The 25,911-nt window shown below is 54.9% G+C and overlaps 1 protein-coding gene and 1 pseudogene across 2 annotated transcripts in view; one reads left to right on the top strand and one right to left on the bottom strand.

Moving 5' to 3' along the window:
• The window catches only part of LOC140402969 (semaphorin-6D-like), a 1,151,034-nt gene that overhangs the window by 889,404 nt on the left and 235,719 nt on the right, over positions 1-25,911 (top strand). The window lies entirely within an intron of this gene.
• The window catches only part of LOC140402960 (aryl hydrocarbon receptor nuclear translocator-like), a 30,891-nt pseudogene continuing 4,998 nt past the window's right edge, over positions 19-25,911 (bottom strand).

The following is a 25,911-nucleotide window of genomic DNA, read 5'->3' as shown; positions in this document are numbered from 1 at the left end:
TTACATAATAAGCTTTTTATGTCTTTAATAAGTCTTCCGGCCAGAATGGACAATTTCACATCTTTTCCACATTGTCCTCCATTGCCCAGGACTCTGTAACCTCCGCACGTCCTCTTCACAGCTTACTTTCCTACCTATCGCGGTGGCGTTCGCTAACTTAGCAACATACCGTTGCCCCTTCCTCCAAGTCATTGATATAAATTATAAAAGGTTGAGGCCCCGGCACGGATCCCTGAGGCACACCACTCATATCCTGCCATGTAGAAAATGACCCACTTATGCCAACTGCTACCCATTAGCTAGCCGACCTTCAATCCGTGCCAATACGTTACCTTCCACACCATGAGCTTTTATTTTCCGCAATAACCTTTGAATATTTATTTTGTTTAGCTGAAACAAGATAAGTCGTGTATAAATGTTTGATAATAAATAATCGTAATTTTTGAAAGCACTAAAAAGCCTGCTGCTGGAATTTATTTTCGATTAGAAATATAAACTCTTACGGTTCCCGACTGTGCTGGACACTGGAATATTTCAACGGCCTTCTGGAAATCTAAGTACAGGACATCCACTGGCTCCCCTTTATCCACGGCACAGGTTACTTCCTCAAAGGACTCCAATAAATTGGTTAAACGCGATTTCCCTTTCACAAAACCATGTTGACTCTGCCCGATTTCCTTGAGATTATCCAAGTGCCCTCCTATAACCGCTCTAATAATGGCTAACATCTTCCCTCCGACAGATGACGTTAAACTAACTGGCCTCTAGTCTCCCTTTCGTCTCGGAGGGGGAAACTTGCAGGTGGGAAATCGGGCAGAGTCAACATGGTTTTGTGAAAGGGAAATCACGTTTAACCAATTTATTGGAGTCCTTATGCTTTCCGTCTCCCTCCCCTTTTTGAATAAAGGAGCTACATTTGCTGTTTTTCAATCTAATGGAACCTTCCTCGAAGCAAGAGGACTTTGGAAAATTAAAACCAAGGCATCAACCACCTCACCAGCCGCTTGGTTTAAGACCCTGGGGTGAAGATTGACGCGTATATGCTAAAAGCCGACTCCACCGGATGGGTAACATCAAACAGACTGCCCTTGTTTAAGTTTAAAACACTAGTCTTGGAGCCACTCTTCTGCCCCTCAAACTGAATGTCAAATTCAATCACATTATGATCACTGCCACCTTCACTGTGAGGCCATTGGTTAATCCTATCCCGTTGCACAATATCGGGGTGTAGCCTGCTCTCTGGCTCTCAGAAATTATCCTACAAACATTCCTCATCTAGGCTACCTTTGCCCGTCTGATTTCTCCCGTTTGTATGTTGATTAACATCCCCCATGATTATCGCTGTACCTCAATGTTTCATAGTCTCCCGCCCAACGAAATCTCACTGTTTTAAATTGTCTCTCCTGATGTCACGCCGTCATGCCTCCACCCCCGACGCACAGCGGCAGCCGTGTGCACCGTCTACAAGACGCCGCGCGGCGACTCGCCTTCGGCAGCACCTTCCAAACCCGCCACCGCTACCGTCTAGAAGGACGAGGGTGGGGCAGCAGACACACGGGGAACACCCCCCCCACCTGGAAGTTCCCCCCTCCGAGCCGCTCGCCATCCCGACTCGGGAATATATCGGCCGTTCCTTCACTGTTGCCGGGGTCAGAATCCCGGAACTCCCTCCCTAACAGCAGGGTGGGTGCACCTACACCGCACGGGACTGCAGCAGCTCACCCACCACCTTCCCGGGGGGGCAATTAGGGATGGACGATAATCGCCAGCATTACCAGCTACGCATACAGTACACGAATGAATTTAAATAAAGGGAGTTTCGGGACCTGCAGCACAAAGGCATAGTTACACGCTGGGGAGAGAGCGGAAGGTATTTCCGGGAGTTAAAAGGCGTTAGAAGCGCTGAGCATTAAACCTGCGCTGGGAACGGTGGGCGGCTTCCACTCCACGTGTTTCCAGTGACCTGGCCGCTGGCCGACTGCCGCGAGATCTGCGCCAGGATCTGTCCCGCTGACGCTGGTGGCTCAACGATGTTCACAGGCGGGACCATGGTGGCGGCGGCGCTGTCATGGGAGGAAGGACCAGAGGAAGGGAGTCAGAAGCTTCAGTCGCAAACGTAGACGCTACAACACCGCACTAAACAAAACAAACCTCCCCACGCCCCCCCGGCCCTGGGAGGGGGCACCGTGCCCCCCCCCCCCCCCCCCCCCCCCTGGCCCCGGGCATGTTAGGAAGGTACGGCGAGGCCTCGGAGGGAGAGATTCACCCACAACGGGGGGTGGGGGGGGGGGGTCAGTTCCATGTGGTAAAAGAACCAGAGGAATAGCTTTCGGTGACCAGGATTTGGGTTGAGGAGAAGGATATTGCAATGAGTGGGACTAACTCGATTCCCCCGCCGAGGAGGGGGCGCAGTCTCTTTGGCCCCCAACAGAAACACGGCATCGTAGAATTTACAGTACAGAAAGAGGCCATTCGGCCCATCGAGTCTGCACCGGCCCTTACAAAGAGCACCACACTCAAGCCCACATATCTACCCTATCCCCGTAACCCAGTAACCCCACTAAACCTTTTTTGGACACTAAGGGCAATTTAGCATGGCCAATCCACCTAACCTGCACGTCTTTGGACTGTGGGAGGAAACCGGAGCACCCGGAGGAAACCCACGCACACACGGGGAGGACGTGCAGACTCCGCACAGACAGTGACCCAAGCCGGGAATTGACCTGGGACCCTGGAGCTGTGAAGCAACTGTGCTATCCACTATGTTACCGTGCTGCCCTAATTGCGTGACCCTAAATCCGACAGGGATCATATAACCTGGCAGTGCAGATCGGCCCATTGCGTTTGCACCGTCCCTCCGAAAGAGGACACTACGTAGGCCCGCTTCCCCACCCCATAACTCCACCATTGGACACTGAGGGGCAATTTAGTGGGGATTTAGCAAGGGGACGCGGCGGGCGGAGGAGCATGTCGTGTAGGGGGCCAGGCCAGGACTGACGGCAGAGGGGCAAGGAGGGCTGGTTAAGAACCGGAGGGCATGCAGCGCGCCAGGATGTCACAGGCCCCCCCCCCCCCACGCTGGCTGATCTCCACGGCCTCAAGGGGCCGTCCCAAAAGGCATGGCAGTGCGCCGGGGAGGGCGACAGTACCTGAAGTTCTGGGCAGGCCGCGTGGACGGGAAGGAGCTCCCCTGCTGGTAGATCTGCTGGCTGCCGGTGCCCAGAGTGGAGGGCATCACCTTACTCTGCTCAGCTGTGCAACACAAGCAAACAACATGTTTATGTGGACAGCATCTTGCAGAATCATCGAATTAGGCAATGAATTGTTGACAGCGGGAGAAGGAAAACGGACAGTTACATTGGCGCTCCCTCAGCACTGACCTTCAGACAGCGCAGTGCTCCCTCAGTACTGACCCTCTGACAGTGCGGCACTCCCTCAGTACTGACCCTCCGACAGTGCGGCGCTCCCTCAGTACTGACCCTCCCACAGTGCGGCACTCCCTCAGTACTGACCCTGACAATGCGGCACTCCCTCAGTACTGACCCTGACAATGCGGCACTCCCTCAGTACTGACCCCTCCCACAGTGCGGCGCTCCCTCAGCACTGACCTTCCGACAGCGCAGCGCTCCCTCTGTACTGACCCTCTGACAGTGCGGCACTCCCTCAGTACTGACCCTCCCACAGTGCGGCGCTCCCTCAGTACTGACCCTCCCACAGTGCGGCACTCCCTCAGTACTGACCCTCCGACAGTGCGGCGCTCCCTCAGTACTGACCCTCCGACAGTGCGGCACTCCCTCAGTACTGACCCTCCGATAGTGCGGCTCTCCCTCAGTACTGACCCTCCCACAGTGCGTCGCTCCCTCAGTACTGACCCTCCCACAGTGCGGAGCTCCCTCAGCACTGACCCTCCCACAGTGCGGCACTCCCTCAGTGCGGCACTCCCTCAGTACTGACCCTCCCACAGTGCGGCGCTCCCTCAGTACTGACCCTCCCACAGTGCGGCGCTCCCTCAGTACTGACCCTCCCACAGTGCAGCACTCCCTCAGTACTGACCCTCCGACAGTGCGGCGCTCCCTCAGTACTGACCCTCCGACAGTGCGGCACTCCCTCAGTACTGACCCTCCCACAGTGCGGCACTCCCTCAGCACTGACCTTCCAACACTGTGGCGCTCCCTCAGTACTGACCCTCCCACAGTGCGGCGCTCCCTCAGTACTGACCTTCCGACAGCGCAGCGCTCCCTCAGCACTGACCTTCTTACAGCGCGGAGCTCCCTCAGCACTGACCGTCCGACAGCGCAGCGTCCCTCAGCACTGACCTTCCGACAGCGCGGAGCTCCCTCAGCACTGACCGTCCGACAGTGCGGTGCCTCCTTAGTACTGACCCTCCCACAGTGCGGCGCTCCCTCAGTACTGACCCTCCCACAGTGCGGTGCCTCCTTAGTACTGACCCTCCCACAGTGCGGCACTACCTCAGTACTAACGCTCCGACACAGCGGTGCTCCCTCAGTACTGACCTCCCGACAGTGCCGCGCTCCCTCAGTACTGACCCTCCCACAGTGCAGTGCTCCCTCAGTACTGACCCTCCCACAGTGCGGCGCTCCCTCAGTACTGACCCTCCCACAGTGCGGCCCAGGATCATAGACCCAAGTCTCTGGAGTGGCTCTTGACCTCACGGCCTCCCAACTCAAGAGGCGAGAGCGATAGCGACTCGAGTCGCAGCTAACAGACAGTGGTCGAGGGGAATGCGCGGGACGGCAATCTTTTGAGCCAGTTTTGCTCCCGAATTTAACAGGATAAAAACGTTTTTTCTTGCCTGTGGGAATGGTGGAGTAGATTTCAGTGTAACGGGAGTCCGTCTCCCTGCTGTACAGGGTTTCTGCTTTGTTGATAGGTTTTGCGTGGTCTGATGATGGAGGCTGAACCGCAACCTAAAGTTGGCAGAGAGACAGGTTAGTCGCGCTTACTACAAATTGGTGGCTATGTACCCTCGGGGATCAACGCGCCCACACACAGGATGCAGGAGACAGCAGGCCAGAGGCAGCCAAAGCATGGCAGCTGACAGCGAGCGGGACCGGGAGTTTCAGCGGGTGTCCCACCGACCGCACCCCAACGTGACCTGCCCCACGCTCGTCACCCAGAGGGTTCCCGTCTGGGTGCAGCTCAGGGAAAGGTGGCCAATGCCGCCGGTCCTCAGACGGGCAGCTGCAGAGCTGTCAGTCCCCGTCCTGTCCCCCTACCCCCGGTAAGCGGGCAGCACCTGTAGGATCCGCAACCCAGCAAGTTTACGCCACCCAGCAGGAAAGAGGGAGAACCGTGAGTGAGAGGAATTGCTGAGAGATGAGGCCGCATGTCACTCAGCACAGGGGCTGGCGGGCGGGCGGGGGGGGGGGGGGGGGGGGGGTTTACAGAAGGAGGCTCATTGAGAATCTACAATGTGGACTTCCGGGTGTGGCGATGACCAGCTAAGTCGCACGTTTCGGCAGCTCCCAGTGGAAAGGACTTTTGGGCTCTTAATAGGAGCCCCAACAGCAATTTTAACGGCTAAAAACACTGTGCGATAAACCAGAAGGGAATCCCCCCTGGACACGGATGGAAAAAGGAGAGGAAAGTGGCCGGATTGCGGTAGATCCTCTAGAACAGCGGCCAGGAAGGCAGGCACAAAGCAAGATGGCGTCGGAAGGAGGCAGTTTAATATGGGGCCCTGAACAACAAGAGTTCCTGCGGCGTTGCGTGGAAGAACTTAAAAAGGAGATGAAGAAGGAGCTGTTGGCCCCGATACTACAGGCGATTGAAGGGCTAAAGGAGGAGCAAAAGACCCAGGAGCGGGAGCTTCGGGTCGTGAAGGCAAAGGCTGTCGAGAACGAGGACGATATACAGGGCCTGGTGGTGAAGACGGAGATGCACAAGGCACACCATAAACGATGTGTGGAAAGGCTGGAGGTGCTGGCGAATAATGCGAGGAGGAAGAATTTAAGGATTCTTGGTCTTCCCGAAGGTGCGGAGGGGGCGGACGTCGGGGCATATGTGAGCACGATGCTGCACTCGTTAATGGGATCGGAGGCCCCGACGGGCCAGTTGGAGGTGGAGGGAGCCTATCGAGTTATGGCGCGAAGACCGAGGGCTGGAGAAATTCCTCGAGCCATAGTGGTGAGATTTCACCGATATAAGGACAGAGAGATGGTCCTCAGATGGGCAAAGAAAACTCGGAGCAGGAGATGGGAGAACGCGGTGATCCGCGTATATCAAGATTGGAGTGCGGAGGTGGCGAAAAGGAGGGCAAGCTTTAATCGGGCCAAGGCGGTGCTGCCCAAAAGGAAGGTTAAATTTGGAATGCTACAGCCGGCAAGACTGTGGGTCACACATCAAGGGAAGCACCACTACTTTGAAACGGCAGAAGAGGCGTGGACATTTATTGTCGAGGAGAAACTGGAATAAGGGGGCTAGAAAAAGAACGTTTGGGACAAAGTGGTGGGGCGAATATGTGGGGTGAAGAGGGAAGAGATGATTTCCCAAGTTGTCAATCTTGCGACCCTGTAACTTTTCTCTCTTTCCCATGTCGTGGGGGAGGGGGGGGGGGGGGGGGGGGGGGGGGGGGGGGGAGGGAGGACGAGGAGCTGGGGACGCCGGCCATTGGGGGCGGGGCCAAATGGGAAGCGCGGGCTTTGTTCCCGCGCTATGGTAATCATGGCGGGAACAGGGAAGCAGGAAGGAGGGGGCCTCGCACAGTGGGAGCCGAGGTCACGGGGGGAAGCCGAGGTCGGCCAGAGTTTGCTGACTTCTGGGAGCAATATGGGGGGTGCAATTACGCTAGTGAGGGATCTAGCGGGGGGGTGGGGGGGGGGGGGGGGGGGGTTAACTGGGTTGCTGCTGCTGGGGACAAGGGGGAGTTGGTATGGGGTGGGGTGGTCGGGGCGGGAGGGCACCGTTGGAGGGAGATACGGCTACGTGGGAACCAGGTGAGGAGCTGGATTGAAAAAGGAGCTGGCTAGTCGACAAGGGGGGGGGGGAAAGAGCCCCCCTACCCGGCTGATCACGTGGAATGTGAGAGGGCTGAACGGGCCGATAAAGAGGGCACAGGTACTCGCACACCTAAAGAAACTTAAGGCAGATGTGGTTATGCTGCAGGAGACGCACCTGAAACTGATAGACCAGGTCAGACTACGCAAAGGATGGGTGGGGCAGGTGTTTCATTCGGGGCTAGACGCAAAAAACAGGGGGGTGGCTATACTAGTGGGGAAGCGGGTAATGTTTGACGCAAAGACCATAGTGGCGGATAGTGGGGGCAGATACGTGATGGTGAGTGGCAAATTGCAAGGGGAGGCGGTGGTCTTAGTGAACGTATATGCCCCGAACTGGGATGATGCCAACTTTATGAGGCGTATGTTAGGACGTATCCCAGACCTAGAGGTGGGGAAGTTGGTAATGGGTGGAGATTTTAATACGGTGCTGGACCCAGGGCTGGACAGATCGAGGTCCAGGACCGGAAGGAGGCCGGCTGCAGCTAGGGTGCTTAAGGACTTTATGGAGCAGATGGGAGGAGTAGACCCCTGGAGATTTAGTAGACCTAGGAGTAAGGAGTTTTCGTTTTTCTCCTATGTCCACAAACTTTATTCACGGATAGACTTTTTGTTTTGGGAAGGGCACTGATCCCGAAGGTGACGGGGACGGAGTACACGACTATAGCTATCTCGGATCACGCTCCACATTGGGTGGGCCTGGAGGTAGGGGAGGAAAAAGAACAGCGTCCACCCTGGAGAATGGACATGGGATTATTGGCAGATGAGGGTGTGTGTTTAAGGGTGAGGGGGTGTATTGAAAGGTACTTAGAACTCAATGATAATGGGGAGGTTCAGCGGGGAGTGGTCTGGGAGGCGCTGAAGGCAGTGGTTAGAGGGGAGCTGATATCTATTAGGGCACATAAAGGAAAGCAGGAAGGTAGGGAAAGGGAGCGGTTGTTGAAAGAACTTCTGAGGGTGGACAGACAATATGCGGAGGCACCGGAGGAGGGACTGTACAGGGAAAGGCAAAGGCTACATGTAGAATTTGACTTGTTGACTACGGGTAACGCAGAGGCACAATGGAGGAAGGCACAGGGTGTACAGTACGAATATGGGGAGAAGGCGAGCAGGTTGCTGGCCCACCAACTGAGGAAGAGGGGAGCAGCAAGGGAGATAGGGGGGGTGAGAGATGAGGAGGGAGAGATGGAGCGGGGAGCGGAGAGAGTGAATGGAGTGTTCAAGACATTTTATGAAAGATTATATGAAGCTCAGCCCCCGGATGGGAAGGAGAGAATGATGTGCTTTCTGGATCAGTTGGAATTTCCTAAGGTGGAGGAGCAGGAGAGGGTGGGACTGGGAGCACAGATTGAGACGGAGGAAGTAGTGAAAGGGATTGGGAGCATGCAGGCGGGAAGGCCCCGGGACCAGACGGATTCCCAGTTGAATTCTATAGGAAATATATGGACTTGCTGGCCCCGCTACTGATGAGAACCTTTAATGAGGCGAGGGAAAGGGGGCAGCTGCCCCCGACTATGTCAGAGGCAACGATATCGCTCCTCCTAAAGAAGGAAAAAGACCCGCTGCAATGCGGGTCCTATAGGCCTATTTCCCTCCTGAATGTGGATGCTAAGATTCTGGCCAAGGTAATGGCAATGAGGATAGAGGATTGTGTCCCGGGGGTGGTTCATGAGGACCAAACTGGGGTTGTGAAGGGGAGACAGCTGAATACAAATATACAGAGGCTGCTAGGGGTAATGATGATGCCCCCACCAGAGGGGGAAGCGGAGATAGTGGTGGCGATGGATGCCGAGAAAGCATTTGATAGAGTGGAGTGGGATTATTTGTGGGAGGTGTTGAGGAGATTTGGCTTCGGGGACGGGTATATCAGGTGGGTACAGTTGCTGTATAGGGCCCCGATGGCGAGTGTGGTCACGAATGGACGGGGGTCTGACTATTTTCGGCTCCATAGAGGGACGAGGCAGGGATGCCCTCTGTCCCCATTATTGTTTGCACTGGCGATTGAGCCCCTGGCCATGGCACTGAGGGGTTCCAGGAAGTGGAGGGGAGTACTCAGGGGGGGGGAGAAGAACACCGGGTATCTCTGTATGCGGATGATTTGTTGCTATATGTGGCAGACCCGGCGGAGGGGATGCCAGAGATAATGCGGATACTTGGGGAGTTTGGGATTTTTCAGGGTATAAACTGAACATGGGGAAAAGTGAGCTATTTGTGGTGCATCCGGGGGAGCAGAGCAGAGAGATAGAGGATTTACCGTTGAGGAAGGTAACAAGGGACTTCGGTACCTGGGGATCCAGATAGCCAAGAATTGGGGTACATTACATAGGCTTAATTTAACACGGTTGGTGTAACAGATGGAGGAGGATTTCAAGAGATGGGACATGGTGTCCCTGTCATTGGCAGGTAGGGTGCAGGCGGTTAAAATGGTGGTTCTCCCGAGATTCCTTTTTGTGTTCCAGTGCCTCCCGGTGGTGATCACGAAGGCTTTTTTCAAAAGAATTGAGAAGAGCATTATGAGTTTTGTGGGGGCTGGGAAGACCCCGAGCGTGAGGCGTGGTTTCTTGCAGCGTAGTAGGGACAGGGGGGGGGGGGGGGCTGGCACTACCAAGCCTCAGCGAGTACTACTGGGCCGCCAATGTTTCAATGGTGTGTAAGTGGATGGGAGAAGGGGAGGGAGCGGCGTGGAAGAGATTGGAGAGGGCGTCCTGCAGGGGGACTAGCCTGCAAGCAATGGTGACGGCGCCGTTGCCGTTCTCACCAAAGAAATACACCACAAGCCCGGTGGTGGTGGCTACATTGAAAATTTGGGGGCAGTGGAGACGGCATAGGGGAGGGATGGGAGCTTCGGTGCGGTCCCCGATAAGAAACAATCATAGGTTTGTTCCGGGGAGAATGGATGGGGGATTTGGAGCATGGCAAAGAGCTGGGGTAGTACAATTAAGAGACCTATTTGTAGATGGGACGTTTGCGAGTCTGGGAGCGCTGACGGAGAAATATGGGCTGCCCCAAGGGAATGCATTTCGGTATATGCAATTGAGGGCTTTTGCGAGGCAACAGGTGAGGGAATTCCCGCAGCTCCCGACGCAGGATAGAGTGATCTCAGAGACATGGGTGGGGGACGGTAAGGTGGCGGACATATACAGGGAGATGAGGGGCGAGGGGGAGATCATGGTAGATGAGCTGAAAGGGAAATGGGAAGAAGAACTGGGGGAGGAGATTGAGGAGGGGCTGTGGGCTGATGCCCTACGTAGGGTAAACTCATCGTCCTCGTGTGCCAGGCTAAGCCTGATACAATTTAAGGTGCTACACTGATATTACATATGACTGGAGCACGGCTTAGTAAATTTTTTGGGGTAGAGGATAGGTGTGCGAGATGCTCGAGAGGCCCAGCGAATCACACCCACATGTTCTGGTCATGCCCGGCACTACAGGGGTTCTGGGTGGGGGTGACAAAGGTGCTTTCAAAGGTGGTGGGGGTCCAGGTCGAACCAAGCTGGGGGTTGGCTATATTTGGGGTTGCAGAAGAGCCGGGAGTGCAGGAGGCGAGAGAGGCTGACGTGTTGGCCTTTGCGTCCCTAGTAGCCCGGCGCAGGATATTGTTAATGTGGAAGGAAGCCAAACCTCCGGGTGTGGAGACCTGGATAAACGACATGGCAGGGTTCATAAAGTTAGAACGGATTAAGTTCGTGTTAAGGGGTTTGGCTCATGGGTTCACCAGGCGGTGGCAACCGCTCGTCGACTACCTCACAGAAAGATAGAGGGAATGGAAAAGAAGTAGACAACAGCAGCAACCCAGGGGGGAGGGGGGGGGAGGAATCGGACGGACTCTCAGGGATGTTATTGTATATGTATAGGTATTTGGTATATGTAATTGTATATTGGATTGTTGGATTGTATTTTTGGAGAGTATTTATTTTGGACAAGGCAGTTGCCATTTAGTTTTGTTTTTGTTTATATATTACTTATTTATTTGTTTAAAACTGGCCACGGTTATTTATATTGCTTTATTGTTGTGTAAAAGAAACACTACGTATTGTTATGTTTGGCCAAAAAACTTGAATAAAATATTTTTTTTTAAAAAAGAGAATCTACAATGTTAATATCCTGCGGTTCACCTGCGGGTGCTCGTAGGTCAGCTCTTCTTGACCGGTGATGGCTGGAGGCTGCTGCAGGTGCCTATGGGAGAAAGATCACGTTGGTCACAACGGCGGCAGAGTCGGATAACGTTTTCGCGGACATCGAATTCAAACAGGAACACAACTAGAGCCGGGAAAAGGAAGCTAGGCCTGACAAATGGGTGAGGCAGTGGGCAAGGGCATGGCGGGCCCCTCCCTCACGCCTCGTTCATTTTCTTACCCTAAAGTGATGACCAGCACAGGTCCCAGGGTGAGTAACGCTCCCTCTGCCCCGTCCCCACCAGACACGAAGGAGGAGACCGAAAGGGTTAACGCTCCCTCTGCACCGTCCCCACCAGACACGAAGGAGGAGACAGAAAGGGTTAACGCTCCCTCTGCACCGTCCCCACCAGACACGGAGGAGGAGACCGAAAGGGTTAACGCTCCCTCTGCGTCGCCCCCCACCAGACACGGAGGAGGAGACCGAAAGGGTTAACGCTCCCTCCGCGCCGTCCCCGCCTGACACGGAGGAGGAGACCGAAAGGGTTAACGCTCCCCGCGCCGCCCCCACCAGACACGAAGGAGCAGACCGAAAGGGTTAACGCTCCCCGCGTCGTCCCCACCAGACACGGGGAGGAGGAGACCGAAAGGGTTAATGCTCCCCGCGTCGTCCCCACCAGACACGAAGGAGACCGAAAGTGTTAACGCTCCCCGCGCCGTCCCCATCAGACACGGAGGAGGAGACAGAAAGGGTCAAACGTCACACCGGCTCACGGGGTTGCTGCTCGCTAGCTGACAAATAGTGACGAGAAAGCAGTTGCTTCAGCTGACACAGCCAACATATACAACTCAAGGGCCAGTGCTGTATTAACCATAAGGGGGCCGGGTGGGGGGTCACGTGTGCCTGACGGAAACACTGGACGATGGAAGGGGAGCATGGGACACCCCACAGCTCACGTATTTATCTGCATCTCACTCATGTCTAACGGTTATGAGGCAAATAGAGACGCTTACGTCCTTGGTGATATTATAATTAAGCAAGCATGCCCAGATTATGATTTATAATTATAATCATAAGTTCTACATTATGTAATCCTTATTATTAGCTCTGAATGGACACACATAACTTCCAAACAAGTGTATTCTTTTGTTTGGTGCATGTTAATTACTTGAAAGATAAGGAAAGATATAACTGCATTTTCTATGATCGGGAGCTGTTAAAGCCACTGAGTGGACGCTTAGCTCCTGTGCGATAGCCGGAATAAAGTCCTTGATCTAAGTGTCGCCTGGTCAGTTGGGGAGTGAGGAACACTACAGTCGAATAGGTGTGGAAATCCCGCAGCAAGACGGTGGCAACGTCACTGGATTGGCTAATGCTCTGGAGGGAGCGGGTGGGTGGAGACATGGGTTTGATTTAAATTCGATTAATAGAATCTGGAATTGAAAAGCGAGCGAGTGCTGGTAACGGCCACCGCGATGGCAATCATCGACTGTCACTTAAAAAACCCATCTGACCAACGCCCTTGTGGGGAAAAAAACCCCGTCCGACCAACGCCCTTGCGGGAAAAAACCCCGTCCGACCAACGCCCTTGCGGGAAAAAACCCATCTGACCAACGCCCTTGCGGGAAAAAACCCCATCTGACCAACGCCCTTGCGGGAAAAAACCCATCTGACCAACGCCCTTGCGGGGAAAAAACCCCATCTGACCAACGCCCTTGCGGGGGAAAAACCCATCTGACCAACGCCCTTGCGGGAAAAACCCATCTGACCAACGCCCTTGCGGGAAAAAAACCCCATCTGACCAACGCCCTTGCGGGAAAAAACCCATCTGACCAACGCCCTTGCGGGAAAAAAACCCATCTGACCAACGCCCTTGCGGGGGAAAAACCCATCTGACCAACGCCCTTGCGGGGGAAAAACCCATCTGACCAACGCCCTTGCGGGGGAAAAACCCATCTGACCAACGCCCTTGCGGGGGAAAAACCCATCTGACCAACGCCCTTGCGGGAAAAAACCCATCTGACCAACGCCCTTGCGGGGGAAAAACCCATCTGACCAACGCCCTTGCGGGAAAAAAAACCATCTGACCAACGCCCTTGCGGGGGAAAAACCCATCTGACCAACGCCCTTGCGGGGGAAAAACCCATCTGACCAACGCACTTGCGGGAAAAAACCCATCTGACCAACACCCTTGCGGGGGAAAAACCCATCTGACCAACGCCCTTGCGGGAAAAACCCATCTGACCAACGCCCTTGCGGGGAAAAAACCCATCTGACCAACGCCCTTGCGGGGGAAAGACCCATCTGACCAACGCCCTTGCGGGGGAAAAACCCATCTGACCAACGCCCTTGTGGGAAAAACCCCATCTGACCAACGCCCTTGCGGGGGAAAAACCCATCTGACCAACGCCCTTGCGGGGAAAAAACCCCATCTGACCAACGCCCTTGCGGGAAAAACCCATCTGACCAACGCCCTTGCGGGGGAAAAACCCATCTGACCAACGCCCTTGCGGGGGAAAAACCCATCTGACCAACGCCCTTGCGGGGGAAAAACCCATCTGACCAACGCACTTGCGGGAAAAAACCCATCTGACCAACACCCTTGCGGGGGAAAAACCCATCTGACCAACGCCCTTGCGGGGAAAAAACCCATCTGACCAACGCCCTTGCGGGAAAAACCCATCTGACCAACGCACTTGCGGGAAAAACCCATCTGACCAACGCCCTTGCGGGAAAAACCCATCTGACCAACGCACTTGCGGGAAAAACCCATCTGACCAACGCCCTTGCGGGAAAAACCCATCTGACCAACGCACTTGCGGGAAAAAACCCATCTGACCAACGCCCTTGCGGGAAAAAACCCCATCTGACCAACGCCCTTGCGGGAAAAACCCATCTGACCAACGCCCTTGCGGGAAAAACCCATCTGACCAACGCACTTGCGGGAAAAAACCCATCTGACCAACGCACTTGCGGGGGAAAAACCCATCTGACCAACGCCCTTGCGGGAAAAACCCATCTGACCAACGCACTTGCGGGAAAAACCCATCTGACCAACGCACTTGCGGGGGAAAAACCCATCTGACCAACGCCCTTGCGGGGAAAAAACCATCTGACCAACGCCCTTGCGGGAAAAACCCATCTGACCAACGCACTTGCGGGGGAAAAAAAACCCCATCTGACCAACGCCCTTGCGGGGGAAAAACCCATCTGACCAACGCCCTTGCGGGAAAAAAACCCATCTGACCAACACCCTTGCGGGAAAAAAAAAACATCTGACCAACGCCCTTGCGGGAAAAAAAAACCATCTGACCAACGCCCTTGCGGGAAGGGAAATCTGCCATCCTTACCCTGGTCTGGTCTACACGGGACCCCAGACCAACTCAGCAGGCTTATTAACTTTCAACTGCCCCTCTGAAATGGGCGACTTGGGCAAGGTGATGAGTAACAAGCCTGGCCTGCAACGCCCTTGTCCCGCGGAAATAATAAAAAGCGAAGAGCTACTTGGGAGGGAATACGAGGCGGCCAACTCCAGGGGAACCACGAGCTTTCACACTGAAAACCACGTTGGAAAGGTCAATGGGGCAGGACGTACTTGACGTTCGTGTTCGTGCAGACGATGTACTCGATGTCATCCGAATAGGGGTTCTGGAAGGTGAAGCTGCTCGTCCTGATCACTACCCACTCCCGGTTCTTTGCGTGGAATCGGAACATGACCGACAGCACCTGCCCCTTCAGCGTGACCACCTACAGGGGTGGGGTGGGGTGGGGGGGTGAAAACAGGGAAGAGGAGAGACATTGAGTCAAAGCCGGCATTGGAAGGCAGGTTTGCCCGCGTTATCAGCCTGGAGCGCGCGTTACCCGCCCAGGGGGAGGTCCCCTGGTCGCTCGCCACCTTTGAATAGCGCCATCAAGGGAGTGACTCTGCCAACGCTGGCACAGGCCCGAGGGATAGCGCCCCCGCATAAAAAGCTAGAGATACCGATATCGCACTGACGGCAAAAGAACACAGATGGGCAGCACAGTGGTTAGCACTGTTGCTCCACAGCGCAGGGTACCAGGTTCGATTCCTACTGCCGGTGAAACGGAGGAACCCGCCGCCGGAGAACCCAACCCAAAGTCTCTGATTAGCTACTCCCCGGGGAATCTTCTTTATACAAACAAAGGTCCATCAGCCCCACTTCAGAGAAATTATAACCACGGCTGGAATGAATGATGACTACATATTTTGGCAGCACGGTAACCCAGTGGTTAGCACAGTTGCTTCACAGCGCCAGGGTCCCGGGTTCGATTCTCGGCTTGGGGGGGGTCACTGTCTGTGCGGAATCTGCACGTTCTCCCAGTGTCTGCGTGGGTTTCCTCCGGGTGATCCGGTTTCCTCCCACAGTCCAGGTTAGGTGGATTGGCCGTGATAAATTGCCCTTAGTATCCAAAAAGGTTAAATGGGGGGGTTACGGGGATAGGGTAGAGACGTGGGCTTGAGTAGGGTGCTCTTTGTAAGGGCCGGTGCAGACTCGATGGGCCGAAAGGCCTCCTTCTGCACTGTAAATTTTATGATTCTATGAAATAAACTTGAGGGGCGACGGAGAGAGAGCCGGGGGAACGGGACTGTGGATTGTTCCTACAGAGGGCTAGCATGGGCCTGAGGGGCCGAATAGTCCCCCCCCCCCCCCCCCCCCCCCGTGCTGACAAGGAGCCCTCCTCGAAACGGTCTGTGTGACTGGGGTCACTGTTACCTGCTGGAAGCTGTCGCGTAGAAGCCCCTTGTCCTCAGGGTGAGCAAACTCCACAATGTCTTTTCCCAGCAGCTCCTTCGGTGAGAGAGAAAAACTGAGATTTACTTTTAGCACGTCTGCTGAAGGAGACAATGGGGCTCTTCGCAAGGAAGGGAAGCAACAGCGGCTCTCAATTTTCTCCTGCTCCCCCCCCACCCCTCCCCAACACCACCCGTCCGTGCCAGGGGTCGAATGAAAAGCCAGGGTTCCTAAACCTCGCCTTGGCGCCCGTCCTTTGTTTTTTCCAATTAAGGGGCAATTTAACGTGGCCAATCCACTTTATGGGGGGCGAAACCCACGCAAACAAAGGGGGGGGGGAAAGAGTGTGCAAACTCCACACGGCCAGTGACCCAGAGCCGGGATCGAACCTGGGACCTCGGCGCCGTGAGGCAACAGCGCTAACCCGCTGCGCCAAACGTGCTGCCCTCCGGCGCCCATCCTGGGGGGGGGGGGAATGTGGGGGGGCGAAAGTATCACCCAAGGCGAGAAAAACAGGCACCGTGAAAACGCCTGGGAATGCCCGAGCAGCCCGTACAACAGGAGTCACTCATTCTGTCCGCGAGAGCCGTATTCTATTATCGCCCCCCCTCCTCAGCTATGCACGGTCAACCTGCTCCCCCCCCCCACCCCCCGATCAGGAGCCTGCGGTCAGAGAACTCGGCCCAGCACCTACCTGAGGCTGGTAGCCGATGGTGCCCAGGCAGCGATGGTCGACGAAGGTGAAGACCCCATTTGGGCTGTGCCTGGATAGGAACTCCATGGGCACGCAGTTGCCTTTCATGTCTGCACAGTTCGGCGAGCTAGTGATCTTGACGGTACAGTTGGGGGGGGGGGGGGGGGGGGGGGGGGGGTGGAAGAGACGTGAAAATTAGGCAGGACCGTGAAACCCAATGTAACCATAGCAACCCCAAGAGAACCGCCTCAGCCAACCGGGTAGCAACGCCTCACATCGCACATCTTAAAAACATCCAACGCTTTACCCCTGCTATGAAGGTGGCCTTTGAGAGCCCCCATATTTAGCCCTTGGCCGGCACTGCTAAAATGACTGGAATGCCGGGTCACTAATTAATTGGCGCCTGTGGGATCTTGCTGTGCCCGCGCTGGCTGCCGGCGGAAATTGTGCGAAGTGCTTGCACCTTACCTGCAGCCGCCCGATAGCGACCAGGCAAAACTTGTTTCCTTGCCCCTCTGGCTCGTCGTCGGGAAGCGTCACACCTGGGTAAGCAACGACAGCACCTACGTTTACATCCACTTGAACCAGCCCCCTCCCCGTCCCAAGCCCCAGCCACGCGCTCCCCTGAGCGCTGAATGGAAGGTGCGCGCACGCACGCAAAAACAGCTGCAAACTCACCCGTGGGCGGCCAGGCTTTGATGTAACCCGTACAGTGCACCACGACATACTGAATCTCGCCTTCTTTGACTGGACCCAGCCCGATCCTGAGAACAGAACGAGAGAGAGAGAGAGAGAGAGAGAGAGAGAGGACAGGATAAAACGCCCCACAAATCAGACTTTGGATGGCATCGCAATATCTAGGATCCAGAGGTGCGGCTGCTATGGAAAATGTGGCGCAATCGCCATTCAAATCCCATGGAGAGCAGCGGGGTGGGGTTTTTTAATAATTATTTTCTGGGGTGAATCCATCGTTCAGGGGGTAGCAGCACAACATTTCGAAAATCACAACACAATCGGGCAGAGTCAACATGGTGTTGTGAAAGGGACGTCAAGTTTGAGAAAGTTATTTCGAGTTCTTTGAGGATTGTAACAAGAAGGGTAGATAAAGGGGGACCAGAAGATGTGATGCATCTGGATTTCCGATGGCTATTTGATCAGGCGCCACGAGACAAGAGCTCTCGGGGGCTGGCCGGTGAGACGTTTGCACAGACAGCGTGCTGTTGGCTCACTAACAGGAAACCGGGAGTCGGGATAAATGGGACATTTCCAGGTCGGCCAACTGTACCGACTGAAATGCCACAGGGATCGATGCTGGGGCCTCTCGACTATTTACTATCTGTACACTGTCGCCAAATTCACCGGCGATTTAAAGGTGGGCAGAGAAGCAAGTTGCGTGGAGGCCACAGAGTCTGAAAAGCAATATGGATTGGTTCAGCGAGTGGGCAAGAGAATAATGAGGAGACAGAACAGAATGTGGGAAAAACGTGAGGCCACCCACTTTGACAGGACGAATAGACGAGCTGGGTATTATTTAAATGGGGAGAGACTGCAGAAAGAGCGGGGCGGAGGGGCCTGGGTGTCCTTGCACACGCCTCACAACACGTTCGTGCGCAGGCGTAGCAAGTCATTGGGAAGGCAAATTGGATTTCGCTTTTTATAGCAACTGGGAGTGGGGGGGAAATCTAGAACCAGGGGCTACAGGAACCTCTCATTTGAGATGGAGATGAGGAATTTATTCTCTGGAGCGTGGTTAGCTTGTCGATCTCTCCGCCTCCCCCCCCCCTCCTCCAAAGAACAGTGGAGGCTGTGGGTCATTGAATAGATTCAAGGATGAATTAGATAGATTTTTGATTGACAAGGGAGTTGGATGGGTCGGCTGGAAATTGGAAACAAGGTCGCAATCAGATCAGCAGTGACCTTATGGAAATGGCGGAGTAGGCTCGAGGGTCCAAATGCCTACACCCGCCTCTATTCCTTACATTATTGAAAAATTGGGAATTTCCATTCAACTCGAGGGAAAAATCAACTCACGGAGGTACAGGGATCATTGGGGGGGGGAGGCCGGTTGGATAAGAGCCGTCATGGTTTTGATGGGCCAAACAGCCTTGTTCCGTCCCACTGTGGTTGTGACTAAAAGAGAGGGGGGGGGGGCGCACATGTCAAGGTCCTTCAGGCAGGTTGAACCGTAAGCTTAGAGAAAATACTCCTGCTAACTCGGTGAATTGAGGCAGAGTACTGACAGGTGGAGGACCATCATCACGTGCACATGTTTTGGGTGGGGTTGTGAAAAATTGGGAAGATTCTGGGCGGGAGTGTTTGCGGTCGAAGCCAGGACAGTGGAGGAGGAGGAGGTGGACCCGGACCCTTTGGTGGCGATATTTGGGGTTTCAGAGAAGCCGGAGCTCATGGAGAGGAGGAAGGCCGATGTCTTGGCCTTCGCCTCTCCGATTGCACGACCTCCTGCGGTTAGAGAAGATAAAGTATGAGGTAAGGGGCTCAGCAGGGGAGTTTGAGAAACTCTGTACAAACTGTATAGTTGATTGTTGGGAAGAATGTTTCCCGGGGTGTTTATTTGCTGTAACTACTTTGATACAAGTTGAATAAAATGCGTTTTGAAAAAAAAATTGTGGAGGACCATGGTTACTGGAGCACATATGAAGAGAAACACGCTGACACAGGAGTGGGGTCAGGAGATGTGTGCGGTAACTCTTCGCTCCGTGAATAAATTGAGTCCATGTAAAGTCTGCCTCTGGTTTATTCCTCGTCAGGAGTAAAGAGACCAGAACATCTTGGGGTCTCAATCCGCGACAGCCATTAATAAATGCAACGGGGAACTCAGGAGAAACCCCAGAGAGTGGGGGAGAATGTGGAACTCACTCCCGCAGCGTGGTGCGGGGGGCCGGGGGGGGCGCGGAAGAGAGGGCTGGATAAACACACATGGTAGAAAAGAACAGAAGGATTGTGGAGTGGGCTGGGAGGAGACCCAGGTGGCAGAAACAAGGGCCGAATCTATCAGTCAGAGTCACCTGTATCGGTTTCTCAGGAAGCTGAGTCTATTCATAGGACCCCCAGATCTTCGGTTGCATTCCCCACACCTAAAAGAATAGATTGTTAAAAAGAAAAAGAAAATCAGGACGCTTTTGGGTACTGGAAAGGTTCGCCGCCCCCCTCTTTCCTGAAAGTTCAATTTCATCTGGACGCCACCTCCCAAAATTTCTGCTCTCCAGAAGCGTAGTTACGACGACACCTTTCTCCAACTTTGGGAGCCCCAGAGTGCTTCATAGCCAATGAATTACATTTCTTCAAGCGAGGTCATCGGTTGCAATGTAGGAAACGCAGCGGCCTACTTGTACACAGCAAGATCCCACTATGTAATGCCCGACCCCAGATCACCCGTTAAGTGATGCTCATTGAGGGAACAATTAGCGAGTAAGTAAAGTCGCCACAGTCCCAGATGACCAGAGGCTGCTTTCCCTTTGAGGGGGGAGAGCTGACTGGTGGCGATTTAACCCGAGGGTCGCCACAACCTCGGGCGAGGGCCGAGAAGCCTCCATGAATAACCTCAGCCGGCACGGGAATTGAACCTGCGCTGCTGGCCTCGCTCCGCACCCCGGAGCGGCCGATTGAGCTGAACCGGGATGGGACAATGATTGGACCCGGGGCACCATGGAGATCGCCACCCGTACAGTTGATAGTGAATCCCCCAAGGCGCGGCATTTGTGGTGATATCAAACGAATGAGTCCTAGACAATGTGTGAATTTTCCAGTGTTGTTGCCTCTGTTGACATGGTCTCATCAGGAAACCATTATCCCCGCGACCCCGAAAATGCTGGTATCCGACAAGCAACTTTCACAACGCGCATCAATGGCTCCCGCGTTTCCCAGGCCCAGACTCAATTTCAATCACCTCACTCTGCAGATGAACGATCGCCGTGACCCCATGCACATTCTCATCGATGATTGCTGCCCTTCTTTCTTCACCGTCCCCGTCTTCAGATCCAAAATCCGACCTGTCCCCAAGGCAGAGAGAGGGAGAGAAAAGACAAAAGCAATGGGCGGCCGGCGTCAGTCTAACTTCTTCACCGTCCCCTCCAACTCAAAACCCGTCCAAACTTTTGCTGCACCCCCCCCCCCCCCCCCCCTCCCCCGGCACAGTCGCCATTTTCTAATTGGGTCAATTCCGTGAACCCCCTCCTCACCGTGCATGCTGACTTACATTAGCCCCCCGCCCCCCCAGCCCAATGCCTCCATTTTAAATCTTCAGCCGGAAACGAAAGAGGTGAAGAGGTGCGATAACCCCCTGGACCCGGCTGATGAGATAAAACGGAACAATCTAGCCCCGGTCAATTCCAATCGCTTTGGCGGCGGGCAGTGAAGTGGAGGTAAGAGCCCCGCAGCCGCAGCCCCCCCCCCCCACCCTCTCTCCTTTACCTGTCATTGCGTTCTCCGAGGTGGAGAGCTGCTCCCGCAGCTTGTCCACGTCGTCGGGGTGGACCTGGTCGTAGAGGGTGCTGCCGAACCACTCCGCCTGCGGCTGGTTGAGGACCGGGGTCACCGAGTCCGACACGTAGATCACCTTGCCCGTCTCGCACGCCACCACAAAGAGGAACCCGTCTGCGGCTTCAGGATCAGATGCTTCAGCTCCTTGGGTTCAGGAAAGACAACTCCTGTCAACTCTTATAGCCCAGAGCCCTGCTTCCATATCCATATATTCATACCCGACTGTCCCTACCAAACCCTTTTAGAATGTTAAAAGAACTCTATCACGTTTCCTGGTTTGAAAAACATCTCAGTGAATCCCACACCACCAGCATCTCTTATTGATCAGAAACTGAACCGGGCCCAGCCGTATAAATACTGCGGCTACCAGAGCAGGTCAGAGGCTGGGAATCCTGCGGAGAGAAACTCACCTCCTGACCACCCCCCCCCCCCCCCCCCCCCCCCCCCCCCCCCCCCCCCAAAGCCTGTCCACCATCTACAAGGACACGAGTCAGGAGTGCGATGGGGGACTCTCCACTCGCCTGGATGAGCGCGGCTCCAACGACACTCGAGAAGGTCGACACCGTCCAGGACAAAGCAGCCCCGCTCGATCGACACCGACATTCACTCCCTCCACCCCGACGCCACAGCGGCAGCCCGTGTGCGCCGTCTACAAGACGCACCGCGGCGACTCGCCGAGGCTCCTTCGCTCGCCATCCCGACTCGGGAATATATCGGCCGTTCCTTCACTGTCGCCGGGTCAGAATCCCGGAACTCCCTCCCTAACAGCACTGTGGGTGTACCTACACCACACGGGACTGTAACAGTTCACCCGCCACCTTCTTAAGGGGCAATTAGGGTGGGGGGGGGGGGGGGGTAATTGCTGGGCTCGGCCAGCGATGCCCGACATCCCAGGAATGTACAGAAACAAAAAGCTCACATCTCAGCTTTGCGTTTTGCTGAGATATTCAGCCTGTTCAGCGATGCCCGGGTTAATAATCCAGACCAGCCCTCCTCCCGCACCTTCCGAAGGGAGGCAACGCCACACCTGGCGAGAGGGGCAACCTCGGGACGCCACCCCTCCCGGCCCCGCTTACCTGGTCGGTGAGGAAGGACGGCTTGTAGGAGCCGTCGGCCGAGGTGTTGCCCCGTGCCTCGCAGCGACTTCATGTGGGACACGCCATGCGCAGGATGGTCAGCTTGTCTGGCTTGCGGGCCAGGGCGCTGCAGGTGGGCACCATGTCCGACAGCTCCGTGATGTACGCCGTCATCTTGTTCCGCCGGCGCCGCTCAATCTCGCTGTGGTTCTCCCTGGAGACACAAAACTGTTAGTTTCTCTGAGGAAGGAGGGGAATCATGGAATTTACAGAGCAGAAGGAGGCCATTCGGCCCATCGAGCCTGCACCGGCTCTTGGAAAGAGCACCCTACCCAAGGTCCACACCTCCACCCTATCCCCATAACCCAGTAACCCCACCCAACACTAAGGGCAATTTTGGACACCAAGGGACAATTTAGCGCGGCCAATCCACCTAACCTGCACATCTTTGGACACTAAGGGACAATTTAGCACGGCCAATCCACCGAACCTGCACATCTTTGGACTGTGGGAGGAAACCGGAGCACCCGGAGGAAACCCACGCAGACACGGGAGGATGTGCAGACTCCGCACAGACAGTGACCCAAGCCGGAATCGAACCTGGGACCCCTGGAGCTGTGATGCAATTGTGCTATCCACAGGAGGAAGGAAGGAGGGGGGTGGAGGGGAAGGAGGGGGGGGGGGGAAGGAGGGGGGGAAGGAAGGAGTGAGGGAAGGAGGGGGGAAAAGGAGGTGGGGAAAGAGGGGGAAGAAGGGGGGGGGGGGAGGGGGGGAAGGAGGAGGGAGGGAAGGAGGGAGGGAGGGAAGGGAGGGAGGGAGGGAAGGAGGGAGGGAGGGAAGGAGGGAGGGAGGGAAGGAGGGAGGGAGGGAAGGAGGGAGGAGGGAAGGAGGGAGGAAGGAGGGAGGGAAGGAGGGAGGGAAAGGAGGGAGGGGGGAAGGAAGGGGGGGGAAAGGAGGAGGGAAGGTAGGAGGGAGGGAAGGTAGGAGGGAGGGAAGGAAGGAGGGAGGGAAGGAAGGAGGGAAGGAGTAAGGAGGGAGGGAAGGAGTAAGGAGGGAGGGGGAGGGAGGGAAGGAGGGAGGGAAGGAGGGAGGGGGGAGGGAAGGAGGGAGGAGGGAAGGAGTAAGGAGGGAGGGGAGGGAGGGAAGGAGGAGGGAGGGAAGGAGGAGGGAGGGAAGGGGGGAGGGAGGGAAGGGGGAGGGAGGGAAGGGGGAGGAGGGAAGGGGGGAGGGAGGGGAAGGAGGGAGGAAGGAAGTAAATAAGGAAAGAGAGAAGAAAAGGAAGGGAGGGTGGGTGAGAGGGGACACAGGGCGTCCCCAAAGCACCTCACGGTTGGCAATGGTCTTTCTTCTTCAAATAAACGTGGTCACTGTTGCAACGCCGTGATCGCGGCAGCCAGTGTTCACACAACAAGATCCCGCTGAAGCCCGTGCGAAGGTGATCAGAATGGACTGCCCTCCAGTGACACAGCTCAGCGTCGCCCGATGAGTCAGCTCCTTCGCCCTTGCCCCAAAGGGGCCCCCGAACATCCGTGGAACGGGGGAGGCGCGATCCCATCTAGCCACCCCCCCCCCCCCAGACCGGCCTGCGAAAGGTTACTCCGGGTGAATGTCATGGGGAAGCTCGGCGAAGCAGAACGCGGTTACCTCGCAAATCTCTCTTTGTCGTTGGGTCCTTGATCATCGTCGCACCTGGGCAGAAAGAAAGGTCAACGGTCAACCTGAGCAAAGTCCTGTCCACCTGAACGACTTTCTCACACGGTAGCATTTGTATAAAGCTCACAGTTGTGCCCAGGAGATCTCCCCTCCCCGCTACGCTGACTTTTCAATCATGTCTTGCAGTTGATGTTTCTTATAAACCGCTGTGCCAACATTTATTCCCATCCCTAATTGCCCCTTGAGAAGGTGGTGGGTGAGCCGCCATCTTGAACCCTAATTATATGGCTGGTCCACCTCATCTTGCTCTGTCAACTGTCACGGCGGAGTTGCAAGCTCCGGCCATTAGGCAGCGCAATGGAGCAAGTTTCAGAAGTCTGGATGAATGGATGGTGAGGTATGAAAGGCACAAATCCTTTCCTGGAGAGTACGTTTAATGAGAGAACGCAGCATAACATAGAGCTGCCTCTACCAACCCAGTGCCCCAGCAGTCTCTCTTTGTAAGTGCTCCAAGTACTTAATTATGCCACGCCCTTCGTCAGCTGGGCAGGGGGGGGAAATCAAATGGCCTCGGGCAATTTCTGTCCATCCAACTGCGCTGAGATTGGTTGATGGGTTGGATTTGGGTGGGCGGGGCCTGTCACACGAGGGAAACTGGAATGGGGTTGCGAATGTTTGGTTGGGGGGGATTGAAGAAAGAGAAGAGAAGGCATCCTGGCTGGTGGAATTGCGGGGGGGGGGGGGGAGATTTGGGCTGGGGGACAACAGCTTGGGGCGAGAATCCAACCCCAAACTAGATGAGATAGGAAACCAGACCAAATCGACCCAGCAGTCTCTCTTTACAAGTGCTCTAGGCGCTCAAATTAAACAATGCTCTTCACGTGTTCTCTTCACAATATAATTAACACGCCGTTAACATGGGGGTGCCAGCAAGGAAGGGGGGGGGATGCATGGAACTGGGTGGCGTAGGAGGGATAGAATGGGGTAAGGGAGGGAATGAGTAGATGGGCTGGCATGGGAAGGGTGGAATTAGGGATGGAACAAGAGAAAGGTGGGATGGGAAGGCGAAGAGGTAAACGAAAGGAATGGGGCGTCTACGGCAAGAGAAGGATGTGATGGGAGAGTTAAAGGAACACCGCTGTAACGCAGATACAAACTTCCTCACTGGCACGTCTTTGCTGGTAGTTTAACAAATATGAAAGCTGAGTTACACAGACCTCGGAAATTTGCTGCTACTCTCACCATCGTCGTCGTCATCATCATCAAAATCGAGTCTAGAAAGGGGGGAGGACAAATAAAAATCGATAAAAGGATCCCAGCTTCAACAGCCCCTTTACCAAAGAATTCTACGTCTTCACAAACTCACGGTGAAGACATTTCTGCAAGCTCCCCGTGTGTACTCATCTCGTGCGAGACCTCAATAATTGCCTCCACAAGGAGCAAACATTGACTAGATGCTCTCCCAAGGCCGGTCGAACTCCCAAACCCCCAGCGGATTCCTCCTCAATGAGGAAACAAACTAATTTTAAGCTTTTCAGCGAGGTAACAAATCACTGAATGTAATCAACACACAAACCAGCTCGAGGACAAATCATACCGCGTACTTTCCTACACTCAGCAACTTTTCCTTGTCTATACGCGGCAAGGTGACTAATGAGTGACTCCTGGATATCTGTTATTCTGCATATAAACCACCCTGAACCCCTCGATTAGATTCCAGTCTGTAACTCACTCCCAGGTATCTGTTATTCTATATTTAAACCATCCCGAACCCCTCGATTAGATTCCAGTCTGTAACTCACTCCTGGGTATCTGTTATTCTATATATAAACCACCCCGAACCCCTCGATTAGATTCCAGTCTGTAACTCACTCCCGGGTATCTGTTATTCTATATATAAACCTCCCCGAACCCCTCGATTAGATTCCAGTCTGTAACCCACTCCCGGGTATCTGTTATTCTATATATAAACCACCCCGAACCCCTCGATTAGATTCCAGTCTGTAACTCACTCCCGGGTATCTGTTATTCTATATATAAACCACCCCGAACCCTTCGATTAGATTCCAGTCTGTAACTCACTCCCGGATATCTGTTATTCT

Source organism: Scyliorhinus torazame, chromosome 26 (genome assembly GCF_047496885.1).
Source record: "Scyliorhinus torazame isolate Kashiwa2021f chromosome 26, sScyTor2.1, whole genome shotgun sequence".
Lineage (NCBI taxonomy): Eukaryota > Metazoa > Chordata > Chondrichthyes > Carcharhiniformes > Scyliorhinidae > Scyliorhinus > Scyliorhinus torazame.
This window is presented reverse-complemented; position numbering and strand designations above follow the sequence as displayed.